Below are 22,633 nucleotides of genomic sequence, written 5' to 3'. Positions count from 1 at the left end.
ATGTAGGGACACAGACAAACCAACTTTGTATAGATGAAAACAAAAGCCAATTCATTTAAAATACAACATAATAAAAAACTTGTCCTGAATAAATACAAAATGTAGTTTTTAGTAGATAATATTACTACTACAAGCTATGAGTCTTCGGGAGGCGTGTTAGATTTTAATGATCAAAAGTGGCATAAAGGCCATCTCTACAATATGCGACTTGTATTTGGCCAGGGGAAACCGAATCTGTTCCATAAAAGATGAAAGCTTTATCGCGTAAATGATTGTAAAGTTAAATAAAAAAATGAAGTCAATACAAAATCCAAGGTATTTATTATTTTATGACTATAGTACGCTCGTTGAGAACTTAGATGCACAATTTATTATACATTACAAGTACTTGTTTAATATCGCAACCATAACAATCAGAAATTCAATAGCCATTACATACACAGTAATATTATATAATCATCACTATTTATCAATAAAAGATAATTACTGTGCATACAGCAACATGTCTAGTTGTTCAGTCTGCTTTTGTGAGAAACATCCCATTAAATTTTATTTGTTTATAGGGTGTTGAAAAATTATTGGTTACATGTAGCAATTATATGAATTTTGAAGGTGTCTTTATCTATTTGTAATGGATAAAGTTCTGCATTTTATCTGTAATTACACTTACACAGAGCGTACTAATAATTTGCCAGGCGTTCTGATGAAGTGGTTAACTGTGTTTTTCTGTTTTATTTTGTTACATTAGGTACACATTTAATCCGCTGATCTTTATAACAAATTCAGAATTTAACCAAGTATCACCACGCCTGGTACACTACTATACCCAAGCAGAGAATGAGACATGATCCAGAAGTTAATCAAGTGTCACCACGCCTGGTACACTATTACATGTATACCTAACCAGAGAATGAGACATGATCCAGAAGTTAATCAAGTGTCACCACGCCTGGTACACTACTATACCCAACCAGAGAATGAGACATGATTTAGAGGTTAATCAAGTGTCACCACGCCTGTTACACTATTACATGTATACCCAACCAGAGAATGAGACATGATCCAGAAGTTAATCAAGTGTCACCACGCCTGGTACACTATTACATGTATACCTAACCAGAGAATGAGACATGATCCAGAAGTTAATCAAGTGTCACCACACCTGGTACACTACTATACCCAAGCAGAGAATGAGACATGATCCAGAAGTTAATCAAGTGTCACCACGCCTGGTACACTACTATACCCAAGCAGAGAATGTGACATGATCCAGAAGTTAATCAAGTATATCCACGCCTGGTACACTACTATACCCAAGCAGAGAATGAGACATGATTTAGAGGTTAATCAAGTGTCACCACGCCTGGTACACTATTACATGTATACCCAACCAGAGAATGAGACATGATCCAGAAGTTAATCAAGTATATCCACGCCTGGTACACTACTATACCCAACCAGAGAATGAGACATGATCCCCCTGTACACCTACATGTATCTACCATTTTACAACCACACCAGACACAGGGATAATTACATATTGAAAGATTAAGGGGCAATCAATTGGAAAAAATGCTGGTCAAGAGTTTATGATGTTTTGGGGCCATTTGCAGCCTGTCCTGTGGTGTGAGGGTTTCCTCGTCGTTCATTGAAGACCAATAGGTGGCCTAGGTTGACATTTTCATTCCGGTGGGGCTGTTGTCTCTTTGACATGAATGTACATGTATTCACCATACCTATTCTCGTTATTTGGGTATAGCGAAAGGACGATGGTAACAAGTTTGAAACCCGATCTTACTTCAATGTATGGTAATCTTCTTAGACTCGAAAGACGTATTTTCTATATGTTTCAACTCCTAAGTAATGCAATTTTAATGATTTCCTGTATTTGATATATTACCAACAAATATCCTAAAATAAAGTTTCAAATATTAATTCTATTTTCAATAATTAAGAACCATTTCCAACCCAAAATTAATTTTGACTATACTGATAGCATAAATAAACTGATAGGAATCTCAAATTTAATATTTTTAAGGACAGAAATACGATACAATAGGAATAACAACTTATTTCCGAAAATTAACGAAATTAAAGGACGAACATCGCAGTTTTGAATATTTTCAATCTCCTGCAATCGATAGTAACATACTCAAAAACGTAGGTCCAGTATATATGAGTAATGTGTTATATGTGTTAGTACGTTATAGATATGGGGAAAAGAAAAAAAAGCTGTTTGTACTAAAATATTCATTCATGTAATGAGTTTAACACTAAACCTTTGTAACCGTCTCTACTTAGTTAAAATCGAACTTTGTTTACATTACAACGCGTCGTTTGTACATTTTTATCACGTTTTCAATTACAATATCCCAAAATTAAAGAAACTTTCATGTAAATTGAGGCTAGCGAGTGCAAGTATGTAGAATACAAATTCATTTGTAAACACGTTTGTTTTCCTAAAAGATGACAAATGAGATATGCAGTTCGTTGTTTATATGTTACAGTAAGAGAAATGTTTCACGTTTGATAAAACTTGTTGGCAACAACTTGGTATAAAATATATTTTCTTAAAATACTTAAGAATTACAAAAAACGTTTTAAAATTCTAAGTTTTGTGTTGTTTATGTTTACTGTTTATGTTTTTGTTTACCTTAATTTTGGTTTACAACTAACATTGTTGAATGATAGGTACCGTTCAGAAACAAAATAACACAATGATCTACAGGAATTTTCATTGCTTATCTCCTTGATAAATATAATTATACATGGACCCAACTACAATGTACATGTATTTGTATATCAGAAAAAGTCAGATTAACCTGCCAACAACATTTAATGTTTTTTCTCCCACTCCTCTGTTTTCAGGGCAAGCACCAATGCCTTTCACCAGGTCTACACCTGTATCCTCAAATACAGTAGGCGGACAATCCGCTTCATACGTGTACATGTAGGATGTTCTTCAGGACATTGTCAGAGTTTGGGCACGTAACACTTGGTTATGAATGAAACGAATAAGCCATGTTACAATTAATCTACGGGGATAATCTGCACCCGGTTAATCGTCTTAAAGACTAACGGTTAATCTACACATATTGTGTTCGAGGGCTAGTCATATGTCATAATAGATAAACAAAACGGTACATATGTAAACAAAAACAATTATAAACAATTATGTGTAACTAAAACATGAATGAAAAAAAAAATAGAGAGTTTTGCTACTTACATGTACAACCGGAAATGACGTTTACATGTATAACTTCGTTGGTACATGTATTGAACATTTTACTGTATTTTTGATAAGACCATTTCTGAATCATGATAAGCTAAATAAAATGTTACTAAGACTGAGTAGATGCATGTCCTTCCATGCAACAAGTGCATTTTTGGTTTGTAGGAAAATATTGTCTACGAAATACACTGTAATTTCAATGATGTTTTAAGGTATAATTTAGATAAATTTGAAAATCTTACACGTCAAGAGTCTTTCATCTTATATGAAAGTAAAGAAGATATTAACGGGTATCTTTTTGATGTTGTTCAGTGTTTAATAGTGATAATTTACGCCAAATTTGTGCCATATCATAATTTAATGTTAGTATACAAGAGCACAATATCTATTTATTCGCACAAGACATTTTTTTGTTGTGATTTCCCAACAGGACCTTGAACAAAACATGACACAATGCTGTAAAATGTGAAGGGATTTCTTCCATGTTTAGTGAGTAATTTAAAGCAAGCAACATTTCAACTGTTGGTTTGGCGACCTTCCATGTTTTATTAGTTTCCTAGTTTTCACGGCAGAAACGAACGGTAGTAAGATTAATATTAAAGCTTGCATATGCTAGCATCGCCTCATTAGGAAAATTTATAAAACATAGACTTCGTAGATCCATTGGAATGCCAATACGTACGATCAAACATACATGTAAAGTCTATAGTAATCTTCTGTAACACATATGCAGTTATGTAATTGTCAAAAATATCAAATAATAAATAAAATGAATAAAAAAAAACAGAAATAATTCAAACGATTTATTTATATAGAAAAAGAGATGCTTCATTCTGGATAAATGGAACATGTGCGAGGGAAATACACTTATGTATTACAAAAAAATAAGGTATGCCATGATTCCTTCACTTTAGAATGGATGTCCAAAAACTAGCCCATTTTAAATACTATACTACTTCATTAAATGCATTATGATATATATATAATACTGTCCCGGGTTAATCATATGCCATAGGATCTATTCAAGCAGTTTATTGAGTATGGCAAAATTTCAATTTTAAATAAATGCAGATTGTTATTAATCTGACCCTATAAGAAGTGAACAATTATGATGTGGTAACTTTATATATGCTTAACGCAATAATATACGTGTCAGTTTCCAAAAGAAACAGACTGAGAGACAGTGAATACTGCTAAGCAAATCTTCATACATATTTAATAATAAAAAGATACATGTACATGTATAAGATAACGCTAGTACATGTTTACCATTAGTGTTTGGCAACCATAGGCGAAGTCAGTTTCATGCATTTAAGAGCTACAAATGAAATTGTAAAGAAGATAATATGGATAACCTATCATATGTCATTTCCTATACAAATAACAATCAGGTAAAAACAATGACCAATAAAACTATAATGTCATATATTGTTTTTTTTTCTATGACTCAAAGATGACTGAGATGATATACTTCGTAGCAATGGTTCTATTCTATCGCGCTAGAACTCTAACAAATAGGCTTCTGGAACAGGGTTATGTTGCTACAAGATTGAAGTCATCACTACAAATGTTTCATGGTCGTCATCGTGAACTCGTGGATCGTTACGACGATGTATCTGCATCATGAAAACTGATCAGATAGCATGAATTTATCCACAGTAGTGTAAATAATTTTAAATCAGTAGTATTTGCATGTATAAAGTGTAACCTGGAATGTCAAACTATATATAATTCTAAAGTACTAACGAACTGATGTAACAGTACATGAAGTTAATTAATGTACGAACAATTAAAGTAAGTAACACTTTTCTATTTGTTTGGGTATTATGTTGTGTTTTCTTTGGGTTTCAAAATTTATGTTTTGCAATTTCAGCTCAATGGACTTGTATTTGCTTTGACTACAAGGATTGACCAGTAGCATGGCTACTTTAAATATTACAGCCCCGTACTTGTGACCTGGGTGTCCGAAAATTAGATCAATGCCAAACATTGGTTAAAATCAATAAATGGTCGATTCGTTAAAAGGTCCAATTCTAAAATTGATTGATAGGATTAGAATAGCTCTAAGTATAGGTATATTTGATAACGGAACCGCTTACCATTTATCAAGACTTTGAAAATTGGGCTTAATCAAATAAATCGTTTAAACATGTAGATATTGTGACACTGTGTATATTCAGATAAGTGATGTATGTATTTTACGTCTCTTCCAAAAATGTATCATTACTTTCTGAGTGAATGTTTAAGCCACTCTATCTTTTGAATATTTTTAAATGAATTTCACATCAAAGCAAAACTTTATAAAAACTTAATGGAAATTGTAGATCCACATATAAGCTATATTTTGTAAATGTGCACGTGTTCATATTCAATACACAATAAAGGATCAGTCTGAATCATCGTATGACATGGTACATGCACAAGGGTACATGCATAGAAACAATGTGGCATGAGTGCATTTGTCATAACCTGAGAAAACAAGAATAATTGTATTCTGGCTAAACCATTACAGAAAAGTTAAGTAGCATATTCTAACAAAGCTGGCACCGTTCATCCTTTAAAAATACAGTTTGCATAAACAAACAAATAAATAAATGTATCGCTAGTTACAATAAATGATCCGAAATAATGCAGGTCAAATAACCTTAAGTCGATTAATTTTCCTTACATTTGTACTATAAAAGAGTCTATTTTAGAGAATCAAAATAAACCCCCCCCCAAAAAAAAAAATAAAATAAAAACAAAAACAAAAAAAAAACCAAAAAACAACAAAACAAAAACAAAACAAAAAAAACCAAAAAAAAACCCCAAAAAAACAAAAAACAAAAAATCAAAAACAAAAACATAAAATAAAAAATAAATAAAAAAACAAAACATAAAAAACAACAACAACAGTTAGCACAATGTAATATAACTATATAATAAGAAGAAGCTTATGTAAATTGGAAGCTATACCTTGTACTTATACTGCTATACATGGTATAAATTACTTTAACTAAAGATGTTATCAGTACACATGTAAAGACCACAGGACAGATAATTAGTAAAAGTTATACAAATAGAATTATTTTTGAACAGTTTTACATTAAGACACGATGATTATACCGATAGTTTATTTATTACTGTCTGCCTGATCTAATAAACAACAAACAAGTAGTTTTGTTATTTGGAGACACAGTCGCAGATTAAGTACGAAATGTTCCGAAAGGACGAGTAATTCAGCAAGTGAACACAACCCGTGGTTTTAAAGGTCATTGGTTACATTTCAGATATAACGCAGTGAAGAGCCACGGTCGATTCAAATGAGCACTATTTTAGTACATAGACGATTAGCGAAGATAAAAATCAACCAATCAAAAGAGTCCAATAAGAGTCATAGGAATTCATTTTTTAAATTTTTTATTTTAGTTACGTAATGAATATTGTCTACTGCCTAATATTCCGAAGATTTTTGTTAAGTTTTTTTTCACTAAACCTTCAATACATTACTGGCAATTTTCAAAAGAAAATTAAGTAATAATAATAATAATAATAATAATAATAATGATAAAAAAATTGTTATTTAAATAAAAATGTGAAAATAATGTCATTTTCAGTTAAGGTTCATCATGTAATGTACTACATTTTTACAATGTGCAAATCATGGAAATATCAACAACAACAAAAGTCGTTAATTCGTCTGAAAAAAAATCATCCGCAATGAATTAAAAGTCTCCAAGACAGCAATTAAATCATTATGAGTCATGCCACCCAGTGATTTATTCAGTCTGGGAGAAAAGGTATGCTTTCATGCACCATGTTATATCTTTAGAGTTGAAAGATACATGTACATGTCGATTTAAGAAAAATACAGGAGATGGTAAAATTGTTTAATGCATGTTAATATACAGTCGATTCTCTTAATTCTCCTGAATCAAAATCCTATATATTACCGGGAACCAAAGATTTGTATATAAAGTAAACCCAAGGTATAAAACCCGGCTGTCAATATCAAGCGGTTTAAAAAGAATCCTTCTTGTAAATTTCAAAGCGTTAGTAATCTATGTGTACCTAAACGAACTTCTGATCACGCCACAGACCAGTTAGGTAGGCCTGCCAGAAACCATTATTAATTAAAAATCAATGATTTCTGGACGACCATTACAAGAGTCAGGTGTATTTAAGTACCAATCCATATAAAATTCAGACACTACCAATGGTGTAGTGATTCATAATGTAGAAAAAAAAAAAAAAAACCAAACAAGCAATGCTTTTTCAGTCTACATATGCCACATTTATTTTTGCATAACAATAATCATTTCGGTATTCAGATCTTTGCTATTGAGAAAATCATAGTTTACGTTCATCTCCCACTTAAATTAACAAAATGGAACCAAATCAACAGCGATAACTCTTGAAAAATGCCAATTTCGTGCACAATCCATGTAATGTTTATCTCAAAAGTACAACAATCATATTAAAAAAACTAAGACTGATTATGTGATCAGTAACAGTTTCTGAACAAGAAATAAAACTGAATTTGGTGGTCTTTTGATATGCATGAATTACCTTTTTTTAGGAAGGCTAATACTTAAATGTAGGATGGTATACGGACAGGCCGAGACACTGGGTACTGTAAAATATACTACCTTATAAATGCAGAACCCATCAAATACTCGTGATGCCCCCCCCCCCCCAATTAAGAGAATTTAGATATGTATAGCATCTACCAAACACATTTCAATCACTTGGTGGATTATAAAAACAAGTAGTTTCGTTCTGTATAAAAGGTGTACCAGTCTGGTGATCAGGTCTCTCTATTTGTATACAATATTTAAAAAAAAAATGCTATGTTTTAAATGCTTATACTTAAACGATCAATAATTGATTTTTAATTTTCTATAAATAAACTTTGATAAAAGCAATTCACATGTTCAAGGCCGAAATTAGTCAGACTTGACATAGTTTTTGGTAAATTCTTATTTTACTTTTGGCATCCGGTTTCCTTTGGAGTGGCATTGACCCAGTATTAGGTAAAGAAGCCATGATAACACCTAAAACAAAAATGAAAATAAATAAATAAATAATATAAAATAAAAAAAACAATACGTGCAAAATGTTTAACTTACAATTTATCTTAGTTTATGGATTTTATTGATAAAATGTTATGTAACTCGAAATGATTTATTTTAAGGATTTAAAAAATGAAAAAAAAAATTAAAAAAACTAAGGATGTTTAGGTAGGTACTTGGCAAGCGCAATGATCGATGATATTTATGCTTACATAATTACCAAACAATAAACGCATCATATCATAAAACATAAAATTACATAACCGTACAAAACATACATGTAGGTACAAAATAGTTGTACATCACATGTATGAAGGTCTTTATTTGGTAAATAAAAAAGTGTATGATTCAGAAATGAAATGCGTCTTCGTTTTATCTTGAGTATGTAGTTTCTTTATATTTATTCGAGTTCTTTTTACGTATACGAAAATTTGATAGCTTTGAACAACTACCCGTAACTAATACCTTGTCGTTTATAGTGAGTCCTGCTCTGTGTTGTGCATTTTCTTTGGTATTTATTTTCCCTTGTAAAATGTACATGTGTTTTCAAACTTAATTCATGCTTAATTATGATATTAGTTTATAATGTAAGTGATAAATGGTTTAACCTCTTATTTTACTTCTTGGTGCATTGAATATTTGTGTGGTGTACAAATTTGCATGGTGAAAGGAAGCTGGATATGGTTGACCCAAATTTTAAACTCTGACATAAAATTGTCAGTTATATTTGAAGTTAATATTGCATTTGAATAAAATAATTAAACAATGAAATATAATTACAGACTGTAATAATTTTGCACACTACTAATATTTTTAGTACATGGTTAAAACCAAATCATAACATACAGTCATATTTATCAATCCTCTCCTATCAAAACTAAAAATATGTCAACCAAAGTGTCTTACACAGTTTTCAACAGTAGCCATGATATTTTTATGAATTTACATACAATGTACATAACAGTTTATATTGTATTGCTTATCGGATGTAAATATTGTACTATGTATCTTTGGAAAGGGCTTATATAGGCATTACCTGCTACCTGATCATATTCAGACTTATACTGAATAAAATATTGTTCAAACTAAACTAAGTACGAGAAATAAAATGCTGAAGTTCATTTAATATACTTATATCATTTACACACACACACACAAAGAGCTAGACTAAGCAGGAAAATCACAGACAAAACATTGGAGCAGTTATATATCCAGACAAACCCATTCATTAAGCTGTGATAACAATGGATCATTGAACAGAAGTAAAGAGAAAATATCAATTTTTCCAATACCTTCATATTTCTATATACCCTATGCATTCAAATAAATTATTCAACACATTTTGAAAGATCAATGTTGTTTTGGTATCCTATAACAAACAGATATGTTTTGGATAGATAATTGAGTAGTAACAATACAGCCATTACCTCGTCTTTACTTTCGCCTAATTGATCCATATAGAATATTTGACAATTACGTAGATAGACCTATATTCTATAGAACGACTGAACAATAACAATCTTTTCTTCTAACAACACTCAATAGATATATGGAAATGTATTGTCGTAATTAGATCTGTGTCACACTTGCGCTTTTTGTACTTGTTGTAATTTAAGGGTCAATTTCCCCTTTTTATAAAACATTGTTTAATTGAGTTTTTAATGTCTTAATTTCCGCTGCATTTGTTCGAATTGTTTTTTCATATATAAAGAGGTTCTTTATTTAAACATGATATTGATTACAGCTGTATTGCTTAACAGTCATCCTTTAATATAATAGTAATGGGGTGGTGATTGTAGTAGGCGTAAAAACTTTCCTTTTGCATGAAATGCAAAGTTTTCACTTTCACATATTGAAAGCCGTATATGCCAATTGTTTTCCCAGAAGTAAGGCACCGACCATTTACATCATCAGGGGAGGCCAGGGATTTGATGTCAGGTAAGCAATTTTTTTCGCTCAAGTGCAAAATTGTTATTTATAATTCAGCAGCAATCGAAATCAATATTTTTATTTGAAAATATGCCTTGTAATGAGGAAAATATCATTAATTTTTTAAATGGATCAGTAATAAAGGAATTCCCAAACATTTGGAATTACATTTTTTCTCGAAAATATTCCAGCCCGATCTCATAAGATACCATGGTGGGTATCTAAGTAAAATAAAACTCACTCTATCAAAGATCGTAAACAAAAATATCAAGATGCACGTTTTGGTGGAAAATAAACCTATCCGCTATTGTGCAACGGTACTTAAACCAGTAATTTTATGGTTTCTGGAGTAGGGTTATGTTGCTACAAGATTGAAATCATCACTACAAAAATTTTATGGTCGTCATCATGAACTCGTGGATCGTTATGATGTATCCATGTGCGCCATAAAACTAATCTGTTCAACGTGACATGGTTTTTCTTTCCTCTTTCGTCTACCCAGGACTTGACTTTTCATGAGCAACTCGGCGGGTGTTTCTAGAAAAGCAGAGGACTCTTAACCTATTGGTGCAAATGGTCCATGCTCCCAGTTTTTAGTGGTCCGAGTTAATCATTTGCTTTTGTTACTTTGTATGTGTGATTTTAGTAACTTTATGTTTTTTGTTGTGTATGTCTGTTTTCCATGTCTGGTCTTTGTCTCTAGATTACGTTCTTTTGATTATCGCTATAAACTTGATTTCCTTGATTACTCTTCCAGCTGGTGTTTTAAAATAGATAAAAAATGACATTTTATTATAGTAGAAAACAAACCTCTTATAAACAGGAGGACATTATAAAACATCATTGCTTTGTTAAGAAAATGTTAGAGCATTGACGTGTAAAACGGGTGTGAATCCAAGGACAAAACGCAATCTTGAACATCAGAAATACAAGACAAAAAGAACAAATCATATACAATATAACTAAATCGTACATAAACAACAACACAAACATTTCCATAGAGTTTTAGTGTAATTGCCTTAATATATTAAGGAGACAATCTTTCTTTTTTGAAATTATACTAAAGATAGTGCAAAATACATGTATATCTTAAAAAGGTTTTATTATATAACAGAAAGAAAAAGAGGCAGATTTATATAAGGACTATAGGTATGTACAGTACACTGAGTTAGGTAAATTATGGCGTAATTAGATCGAAAAAAACATTGCTTTATTGTTCCGTGTAGTTTAATTGTTACTGTCATACCACCTCTGCTATTGGTGATGTCGTAATTTAATATGGATTGGAAGTTTAATTCTATATTTAAGTGTTAGTGATATAGAATATTTAAATACTGATGGAAGCATTTTTATCGACATTACAATTAAAAAAACTAATTGAGCGTATCACTACCCAATCACGTGGGTAGTGATGATGGCAACAACTGTTAAACTATCACTGAAGACCATTCAGAAAATCAAGAAAATAACATGGAAGCCATATTTTACTTTGATTTATAAAAGTGAAAATATGGCATATGTTTAGTTGTACCTTCAATGTTTGCTTGGCATCGTGGGAATCGACTGATACGACCAGCAAATAGTACAACTAGTTCACCATCGTTGGATTTAAAACTGATTTCAAAACATGGATAGAAAAAGAGTATACTTAGCTTTGTTTTAAAGTTCAAAGATTGGGTACAAAAGAACAGGAATTTGGATTCCGTTGGCAAATAACACAGAGCAATATTTAATAATGAATTATCCAAATAAAATCACCCTGCATTTTAGGTACTTAATACGTTGCAAACGCCATGATCACTCAGGTGGCGAAAGGATCAGTTATACAACGGGTCTACCATTGTTATTCAAATTAGACAGTATAATGCCATCGAATCCGATCTCAAGAAACAATACAATTACTTGACCTACCAAATGGGTCATGATCACATGAGGTTAGTGGTTCAAGTTCAACTTAGTCGGTGCCAAGTAGTCCTTTATTCTAACATTTTAATCATCTTGCAATTCATGAAGTTGATTCACATAGAAGTTAGGAAATATACATTTGTAGGATGTTTTGGGTCGCAGTACTCCAAAATTATTAATTGTCAATATTTCCAACTACTCCTAATGAAATAAAATATTTACTCTCACTGTTCACTTGCTTTTCAAGTGTATTTGTATTTTGAAAAGACAATGCTGCATGTAAAAAAATTGGCAATCATTATAAAGGACGTTTGAATGAATAAACTATATGCTCTTTATTATGTATATGATGCATGACGTAACTTTTATAGAAAGGTATAATATCAGGCTCAAAACTATGTTTTAAGAAAATCAATAATTGATTTGAGAATACATTATGAGCCACTGAGTGCATACTGCATGTTCTTATTATTTTTTTTTATTATAGTTGATCCTCTCCACAAGGCTGTATTCCTCGCTTGGGCTGCACAAAGAAAGACAGTTTATTGATATGTGTGAAGCTGACAAATGAGATGAGTCGTCGTTTTATTAACATTTGCAATGATATGATGATCGTTACCGATAATGTTCCAGTCTCAGAAAGTCAATCATCATTTGAAATAATGAAAAAAAAAAAAAAAAAAAAAAAAAAAAAAAAAAAAACTTTAGAGCGGTCAAAGTAGACACTGTATAGTCATATGTTTCTCCATCATTATGAAAATATATATCACAGTACAATCAAGTTAAAAGATGTGATATAAGATAAAAAAGAAACCGGCGTTACAGTAAGTCACCATCTATAATTTCCTCGCTTTTATATATATTATGTCATACTTTACATGCTGATTCCAAGTCTGTTTTCCTTTAACATTGTCTATAAAATGGAACCAATCATCACCATAGGGCTTCGTTAAATTACTTTATAATCTTCGTCCCCGTTTGGTTCCACCATCGCTTTGATTAAGATTTCAAAATTGTTCAGAGCAATTACAATGTGTCGGAATTTTATTTTTTTTTATACTCACGATAGTGTCAGATAATACATTTAATTGAAAATTTGAACTTTAAATCGAGATTCATACAAATACTGAATGTGGATCGTTACACTCAATGGTCATCATTTGGGCCGTTCTTTTTCCAATCTAAGTTTTCAAAAAACGCTGCAAATCGTAATTGATAGTCTTTCAACAAAATGTAATAAACATGTGAACAATTAAAATTATTATGTCATAAACTGTAACAATTTCGTTACAAGTTTCCTAGACTTTCACGGTGCGAACCACTTAAGTTCCAAGGTATAGCGGGTTAGTGCAGTACGTTTGGCCATAAATCTTCAGAAAGTGTATTACTGTTAAAGAGCAAACCAAAATCAGATAAAATTAAACCTTGTAAACGGATTGAACAGTCTATAACTTCATTGTCAATGAATTACAGCCACTATTCACACATATTTTGGGTCAATAGAATAGATTTATGGTCCATTTGTCTGCAGAATATAAATATTCAAGACCTCGAGTGCCTGTTTAATTGGACCCTTCTGAGTTACTTGGAGGCATATACTCCAACGTATTTGGTGGTGGTATGCGATTGGTAATACAAATTGTACCGTCATTATAATGAAACCTTCATTTATCAAGCAAAAGTGAATTTATACCGACGGATATCAATGCGTTGTGATATAATGATTCATTTGAACTGCAATCTTGAATGATGTCATTTTATGGGTTTCCACTTTCTATTGTTTTAACATAATGATTCATAATAATTTAGAGATTGCATTTTGATTACAATGATAAAGCAGATCCGAATATGGTAAATTGGTAGCTACTCGACTGAATGATCTCACTCATCAATCGAGGAACATTCACAAAACTAATATCAGAGTATCAGTTGTCTTTTTTAAAATTTTATATAAACCACCATTCTTATTAGTAATTTCATTATACTGATGTTACTTAGCTTGTATTTAGTAAATACAGTTTTTGTATTTGTACACATAACCAGGCATATGATATCCACTATTTTTGTGAAAGTTGTCTCCCTTTGTCTTTTGCAATATCATGAAAGTATTGTAGGCACAACTCTTCATTAACTACCGCACCAAATTTCATGATACTTTGACGTATGTAATTGCGAATATTCCTTTGAAAATTTGACGTTGGAGTAATTCTTCTTTAAATTTAAAATTTCCAAAATTTCGAATGAGGGCAGGTTTTTAAGAGATCTCCTCTGAGATTACTTAGCCATAATTAATGAATCTTTGGTAGCACATTATAGTACCTGTAAATTTGCAGTAGCACGATTTCACGGATTAACATGTGATTCTTTGTTACAGGTACTTATTGAAAGAGTAATCAAGGGAACCAATGTTAAAGCGGTAATCAAAAGAGTAATCAAAGTAACCAAGGTTATAGAGGTAATCAAAAGAGTAATCGAGGGAACCAAGGTTATAGCGGTAATCAAAAGAATGTAATCCAGGGACAAAGACCAGACATGGAAAACAGACATACACAACAAAGAAAATAAAGTAACTAAAATCATACATACAAAGTAACAAAAGTAAATGAGGAACTCGGACTCCACTAAAAACTAGGAAGCCCATTTGTTTAAAATACATCATTATATTGTTTTTTTTGGGATTTAAGGAAGACATACGTTTTCGAAGGTAATAAAATAAACTTTAATCATGCCACTACTAATGTTAAGTAAGCACTTTTTGAAGAACAACTTAACTGTCGAACATTTTCTAGGGCTTATTGATTTATTAGTGTCATTCAAGTTTAAATATTTCACAGTGACCATTTCTATATCTACTACTGGACAGATGATAACAGGTGTAAATAAATAACTCAAATATCATGCATTGATTTGATGTTTTGGTACGTTTCAAGTTAGAGATTATTCATGACATTCGTTCTTCTTCCTGTTGGTTGGCAATACTTGTCCTGAGTTTTTCTACCTGTTGGTAATACTTGTCCCGAGTTCTTCTTCCTGTTGGTAATACTTGTCCCGAGTTTTTTGCCCAAATTTGCATTTTATCTCGCATAATCAAAGTAAACTGAACTTCGACAATTTGATGGTCTTTATAGCAAGAGTCTTGTGAATTAGCTGTTGCCAAATGGCTTGAGTAATGAAAACAACTGCCATATCCTCAGTTTCATCTTTCACATTTTCATTTATTATGATAACATTTGTTTTACACTGATAGAAATAATAATTAATTTCGTGAAATAGTGATCTAGGGAAGCCGGATTCGATCAAACGAATATATTCCTGGGATAAATACTAGACAGGGAAAACAGACAGACAGACAAACACACACACACCAAAGAACATGCAATAACCAAAATAGCAAGTACAAAGAAAAAACAAACAAACACAGATTCCACATAAAACTGGGAACATTGACAAGGTAGAACAAGCACAACACTGCAATATGTACATAGAACAAAAAAACAAAACAAAATAAAAAAACATACCCCCCAATAAAAAGAAACCAAACAGATGTGATTGCTGAAACAATACAGAAGATATTGTAGAGACCTGATACAGTAGTGAGTATTGAGATAGAGCCTGGAGAAAACGAACAAGGATATACAAAAAGATCGGTTTACGTGTGAAAGTAGTAGAACCCTTATCAAGATATGTTCATTTTTTTAACTGAATGAAGCTTATTTTTCGGCAGAAAAAGTATAGTAAAATGGTTACAAACACTAAATAGAGCTATTTTTGACAATACTTTGGATGTTTAAATATTATGCACAAATTACACAAATTACACAACCCTTAAAGTTTTAAATTTATGCAATTTGATTTTTTGTGTTGAATGGACGTGACTATACACAAAATATATTGAAAGTAAACACATGCAGTCGACGTTAAAAGAGGCAAAATTTGGCGTTTAGAAACATTTTTCTCAGTTATTTATGTTTGAGGAGCATATATAACCATATATGTTCATGTTTATTACCACATACCAATCAAATCGACCGAAATATACATTTAAGAGTTTAAGAAACATCATACAACCTGAAGTATACTTATATATGCCTATACTAAATCTATTTTTTTTCATATGTAACAATGGTATTATTATCATTATGTTATCATATATAAAAAGATAATATGATTTAAGTTACTTAATGTTCTTTGTTGTGTTTGTTGTTTTCCATGTCTGGTCTTTGTCCTTGGATTACATTCTTTTGATTACCGCTATAACCTTAGTTTCCTTGATTACTCTTTGATTACCGCTATAAACTTGGTTTCCTTGATTACTCTTTGATTACCGTTACAACCTTAGTTTCCTTGATTACTCTTTGATTACCGCTATAAACTTGGTTTCCTTGATTACTCTTTGATTACCGTTACAACCTTAGTTTCCTTGATTACTCTTTGATTACCGCTATAACCTTAGTTTCCTTGATTACTCTTTGATTACCACTATAACCTTAGTTTCCTTGATTACTCTTTCACATGTTCTGAGCATTAAAAGAATCGGTGTTTTGTGTAAAGTGTCTGATGTTTACAAAACCAATGTAGAATACAGGCAGCAATATTTATCTGTGTTCAATGTTTTAATAAAGCTTCTAGTATATAGTTTTTGTGTAAATATATTTTTCTTGAAATAGTGACTAAAATGTTACGACAAAATTGCTAAATCCTTGATTTGATTTACGCTCGTAGTCATATCTGATCTTCGATTATTACAATAAATATTATATTAAGTATAACATGGACATGATTATTTTATTTAATTACTTTGGGTAGCTTCTTAAACCAAACGTGTGTAGTATTTTATTACAAGTACCCACAAATTGTCGACAAAAATATAAGTATACAAATAGAATGGAAGCTACTAGATATTCTTAAGTAATTAACCATGTGTTAAAACCGTGCACAGTTAGGTTGTGGTAGCATGATATACATATGATATTTGACTTTTAGACGGCTTTAATGATGACGTCACCTAGGTAAATATTTTACAATTGCTTTGTTTTGACAAATTGAAAATTTCAACTTTGATATTGTCTATATATTACATGAGGTACACGGTTTATAACTCTTCTTTTAAACATTACAATAGCAACATTATTTAAGAAATCGGAAGATCACTAACAAACCTTACAAAATAAAACAAGTGAACACACATCTTGTAAACAAAAGAAAAAATCAACAACACATTTTAAAAACACTTCATAATAATATAATTATTAATAATAACAGTTTGTTCATCTTCTTAACAAATTAATTATTTGGACACAAGTTTTTAAACTTAGAAATGTATACATAGCTGACCAAGTGGTCTAGGGCGCTAGACTTTGTGCAGGCGGTGTTGGAATAGATGTCACAGCGGTACGAGTTCGAGTTCCGTGGAGGGAACGAACAAAAATTTGCATCGCAAATTTGACAGTTCTAACATCGTTGGGAATTTTCAAACCTTTCTATATATATATATTACAAATTACAAATATGTAGTCACGAAATAATTTCAATAACCACAATTTTAAATATTATTTGTACAAATACAACGCTTTCGTTGAATGTAAAACATCATAAGGACAACATATTTGAAGACATGTCATTGGTCAAATGAAGCAATGTACTGAACAACTTTTCCTTGTAGATTCCTAATTTATGGATATCACCGAAGGTCAAATTTACCTACTTGATTTCCTAATTTATGGATATCACCGAAGGTAAAATTTACCTACTTGATCTCTATTGATTCTTCCTTATGTCTCCCATTTTAAAAGTTAAAAGTCAACAGTATGAGAAAGAAAAACTTGTTTAGATATATGGCTGGCTATAGGAGGTCGAATACTTGATAAACTGAAAACTTACACACATAGTATACTTATTTTCATCTTGTTGCAACAGGACACAGCTTATATCTACCTTTCATTATTAAATAATATTCTTAACATATATAAAGCAACGTTTAAGGAAACACACAGAAAATAACAAATAATCGCAAATTTCTTGCTTGGTCAGGAGGAAATGAGGCGTATAAAAATTGTTTACAAGAGGCAACATACTAGTTAAAAACCTTAATCTAGACAAGTGAAAGGATGTTGAAAACTATTTGTTTAATCATATGCTTTCTAACATTTAGATTTGATAATGACTCTCAATTCGTTTTGGTTATAGGTTACGTGCGGGCAACGAGAAGAGTTCTATTAAGACAGCAACATGATATTTTACTATGATCGTAGGTAACTCCTTTACTGTACATTGGCCGTTATTATAAGCTGCTTGAATATTTAAGTACAAGTACTAAGGAATGCAAAGGAACATAAAAGATGCTATAAATTTTATACTCTCTAATGCTGAAATAAAATCAAGCATGGAGTTCTGTCATTTCCATCCCCTGCCCTCTGTATTTTTCATCTAAACCTATTGTTATAGATTGAACAGTTTGGAATATTTACTTCTACGAGAAAGATAACTTCCTCTTTTTCAATTCTTAAATTTTCAGTAATTTTACTTATCATAAAAGGGTGTATTACATAATTTCACAAATATCACGTGTAGATTAATCAGTTCTTTAGAGCAGTATTAGTAACTAACAAAATGAAAAAAATGTGATGTATAACATAACTGGTGTCACAAAATAATCTAAAATCGTTGACTTTTTAAATTCTTCTATGAACTGTGAAAATATATGGTTACTGGGTTAGGAGTACACATATCAAACGGAAATTTTCAAACTGTAATTAACATGAGACAAAATCATGATCAAATTACCATTAATGAAAAGCTATGAATATGATATCTTCATTATCACTATATAGCATGATTTGGCAAAGGTTTAAATTGATGACGTCACAATACCAGAAGACGGGACTACCTCATAAAGAGACGAGTCAGCGATACATTTCTGTTTGACAATCGTAACATTATTTTTTGTAAATGGCATATGATAGAAGAGTACATGTTATAAAGATATTATAGTATACGTTTAAGTGAAGTTATCAAAAGCTAAATTGAAATGTCAGGATAATTCAAGACGGTGTTGGATATTTCCTGTCAGTTTCATTTCAATTAAGATTTTATCTTGCGTGGGTGAAGAAACACCCAGTAGTTAGGTGTAATCGTGTCATTAATTGTAGACAAAAAAGTAAATGTCATATAAGAGTCTTTATATTCGATTTTTAAAGGGCTGCAGTTTTTTATCCTGGTTGAACAGAGTAGTTACTTTCAGTAGGTGTATACTATAGATTGATTTTTTAAAAAAATATCGCTGAGCTGCAATAATGAAGTGGTTAAACAGACAATAAAGTAAAATTTGCATCTAAACCCTTTGTTTGGTCATTTTGGTCATCTTCTGACTGGAGGTAAGATCGAGACAACAAAATACACACATTCATTGTAACTTTGACCAAAATGATAAAGGTGACAATATAACTAGAACTACTTCTTACAGCTAGAATGTAATTCGATTGAAAGTTGTTATTTTATTAGTTTTAAAACGGGAATAACTATATTGTTAACATCTTTTTCCTAGGTCATTGTACTTTCCAATCAAGGAGTGGATAGAATGTCGCTTACCGTTTGACCTTCACATTATGACACTTTTGATCAATGTTTAAGATAATGTCAGATTAAGTTTTTCAAGAACAATTACATAAATAACTTTTTGGAATAGATGTATTTTGTAATAATGTCATCTTAAACTGAGGTAGAACATGGCAACATTGATGATTAAAACTTTATAAGTAATCGAAGATACTAAATATATCTGAAAACCCTGGTCAAGGGCTAGGCCGCTCTGATGTGGTATTCGACCGGAGTAGGAGCCTCGGTTTATTTCCAAAGGCTAAATTGTCCGACCCTATTTTAAGTGGCAATCGAAATTCCTCGATCCTTTACTTATTGTGTCCCATCCAAATTTTATTGCATCATTATTCCATGTTCACTTAATAATCTATGTCATGTTCATCGCCAGGATATAGCTGGAAAATTACTGCTTGGGCGTTAAACACAAATCAACCAATCAACCTAAAAATGATGATGACCTCATTACACTGAAAAACCTATCCCGCAAAGAGAAAAGTACTGTGAAATATGTATTGGGTTTAAGATACAAACATCATGATATACCAATCTCTTCTCTGGCCGATTATCAAAATAATATGTAAAGCTAAATAGTGATATTACTGTTTTCTATAAAATTGGTGTAAAATTTATCGTGAGCAATGACTCACGATGCTTATCAGGACGTCTTAATATGCGTTTATTTGCGAAATTGACGACTGATGCTATTCTTGAGGTGTACCTATGTGTATAAAAAAACTGAAATTAATGAATGCAATTTGGTTCATCACATCATGTAACCATGAATTAAATGATTAACTTACATAGATTTCGTACTTAATATACACAAATATCATAGTCGCGTGGCACTGATACTTTAACAATCAAACTTGACACCATAACTAGTTATCAAATAGTATTAACTTATTATCATTTACTAACCTGGGTGACATTGACGCTTATACAGCTGACACGTTTCTTTGTGTAAATACATCTTTACAGAACATCTTTATATCTGGCCTACATGTGCATGGTTCTATGACTAAAGTGTCATTCAATGATACATGGCTTACGTAACACGGCTTTGAAAATTAAAACAAATATAAAATTAAGAGATTTAATGACTTGCCTCGCATGTATCTTAAGGGTTTTAAGTATCTTTAAAAAAGAGTTGTTAAGGAAGACAAGACAGACATCGTCATGCAAGGCAGTGTTAAAATGCATATCACAAAGAGAGAAAACATTAACCCGATAATAATAATTAATTATGCTTCGATGTTCGATCCTACAAACTTAAAATGGTAATAAAATTTTACAGCAACTAGCTTGCTAGTAATGTCCTTGGTTTGATAATTTGACATTGGACCTAATTCGCTAGGTTATATACTTGTATCTGTATATCTAAATATTAATCAGTGATCAGGCCATTTTAACAATTATAATATCATTGATCACATTATCTCACTACTGAAGTTCTTCTGCCCTTTTAATACCGATGCTTGTCATTCCTACTGAGTAGCCATAGAGTAATTAGAACATCTATATATCTGACCCATTTAAAGTGGGACTCTGAATAAATAATAAAAGTAAGGTTATTAAAACATTTTTTATCAGTTTGTGTATTAAAATGTAAGGTTTCTGTATAATATACAATATGATATGTGGTTTGTTTTTTTCCTAGATGGCTTGTTGTTCAACAACAACGTTTGTGAGGTCAAAATGTTAAAACTAATTCCAAAACTGTAATATCAAGGAAAAGATAGAACATTGTACATCATTAAGATTAATGTCTCAGCTTTTTACTTAGCGATATTATGCGTATCATAAAATACAAGTCATATAATTTTTTTTATCCAGAATCATTTCAAGTTGCATATTATCAAGTGACATTTTTAACTTAAGCAGTTGAATGCAAATCTTTGAAACCTTATTAACAACTATGTCAATTAATAATCACAATCAAAATAAAATATTCCAATGATAGACAGGGATAACAAACAACAGATAGACAGGGATAACATACAACACAGAACATGAAATGAGCAAAATACAAGATACGAAGAAACAAAAGCAAATGAACAATCTAGACATAACTAAAAACTCGAAGTATGTGCTAGGTGCACCGGTTATGTTTTCGTCCACTGGTTTTCTTGGAACATCCACCGAGTTGCAAATTAAATGTCACATCCCGGATAGACGAGAGAGATAAGGAAAACTATGACACGGTGAACAAATTGGCTCAAATTGTGCACATGTAAACACCATAACGATCCACGAGTTCACGAGGACGACCATATAACTTCTGTGGGGATGACATCAATCATCCAAACATCAATTAATTACTTAATTATAAAAGTCCCTTTCAAGTCATTCTTTGACAACAAAGGTAGAGTGTGTCAGTGAATGATATCACTGAAGATCTAAACAACTGAATTGTCATGGCAATCGAGGTCAGGCTCTACTTGATGTCTCATATTTGCAGCATTAAAATTACAATAAATGAAGTCGTAGACTGTGAGTTCTTTAAAGGTTATGGTCGAGGAATCGGATTGTCCATACGATAAGGTCACTACTAGGACAAGAAAAATGCTCTTAACAAAGAAGTGAACTTAAAAACCAATTCGACTCTCAAGGAGCTGTAATATAATGAGGGATAAAAGTTAAAACTTTAATGAGGTGACCCTAAAACTGCTTTTATTACTTTTCAAACTGTTTAATGGCTCTTGTTTGTAACATTTAATAAAAGGCACACCACTTTATCCCAAAATCTTTCAAAATCAAACGATTTGACTCGACATAAAAAAGGCAAATCATTTTACAAAGTAAAATCGGCCTTGGGATTCTAAAGAAATTCTAAATGATTCCTAGGTTAATAACATAATTTTTCATATAAATAAATGTATGAAAACCACCTTTCAATCCAAAAATTTATTTATTCTATATT

The 22,633-nt window shown here is 31.4% G+C and overlaps 1 long non-coding RNA gene across 1 annotated transcript; it reads left to right on the top strand.

Annotated features, from left to right (window-relative positions):
• The first annotated feature begins 10,077 nt into the window (after positions 1-10,077).
• Positions 10,078-16,328, top strand: LOC148599060 (uncharacterized). Its single transcript, XR_015918697.1, has 3 exons — positions 10,078-10,221; positions 11,983-12,146; positions 12,605-16,328. It is a non-coding gene; the product is annotated as an uncharacterized LOC148599060 (long non-coding RNA).
• The last annotated feature ends 6,305 nt before the right edge of the window (positions 16,329-22,633 follow it).

The sequence above is a fragment of the Perna viridis genome, chromosome 14 (genome assembly GCF_037379345.1).
Source record: "Perna viridis isolate PV_CMFRI_1.1 ecotype Kerala chromosome 14, ASM3737934v1, whole genome shotgun sequence".
Taxonomy (NCBI): Eukaryota; Metazoa; Mollusca; class Bivalvia; order Mytilida; family Mytilidae; genus Perna; species Perna viridis.
Note: the sequence above shows the minus strand (reverse complement) of the source record. Positions and strands in the feature narration are given on the sequence as shown.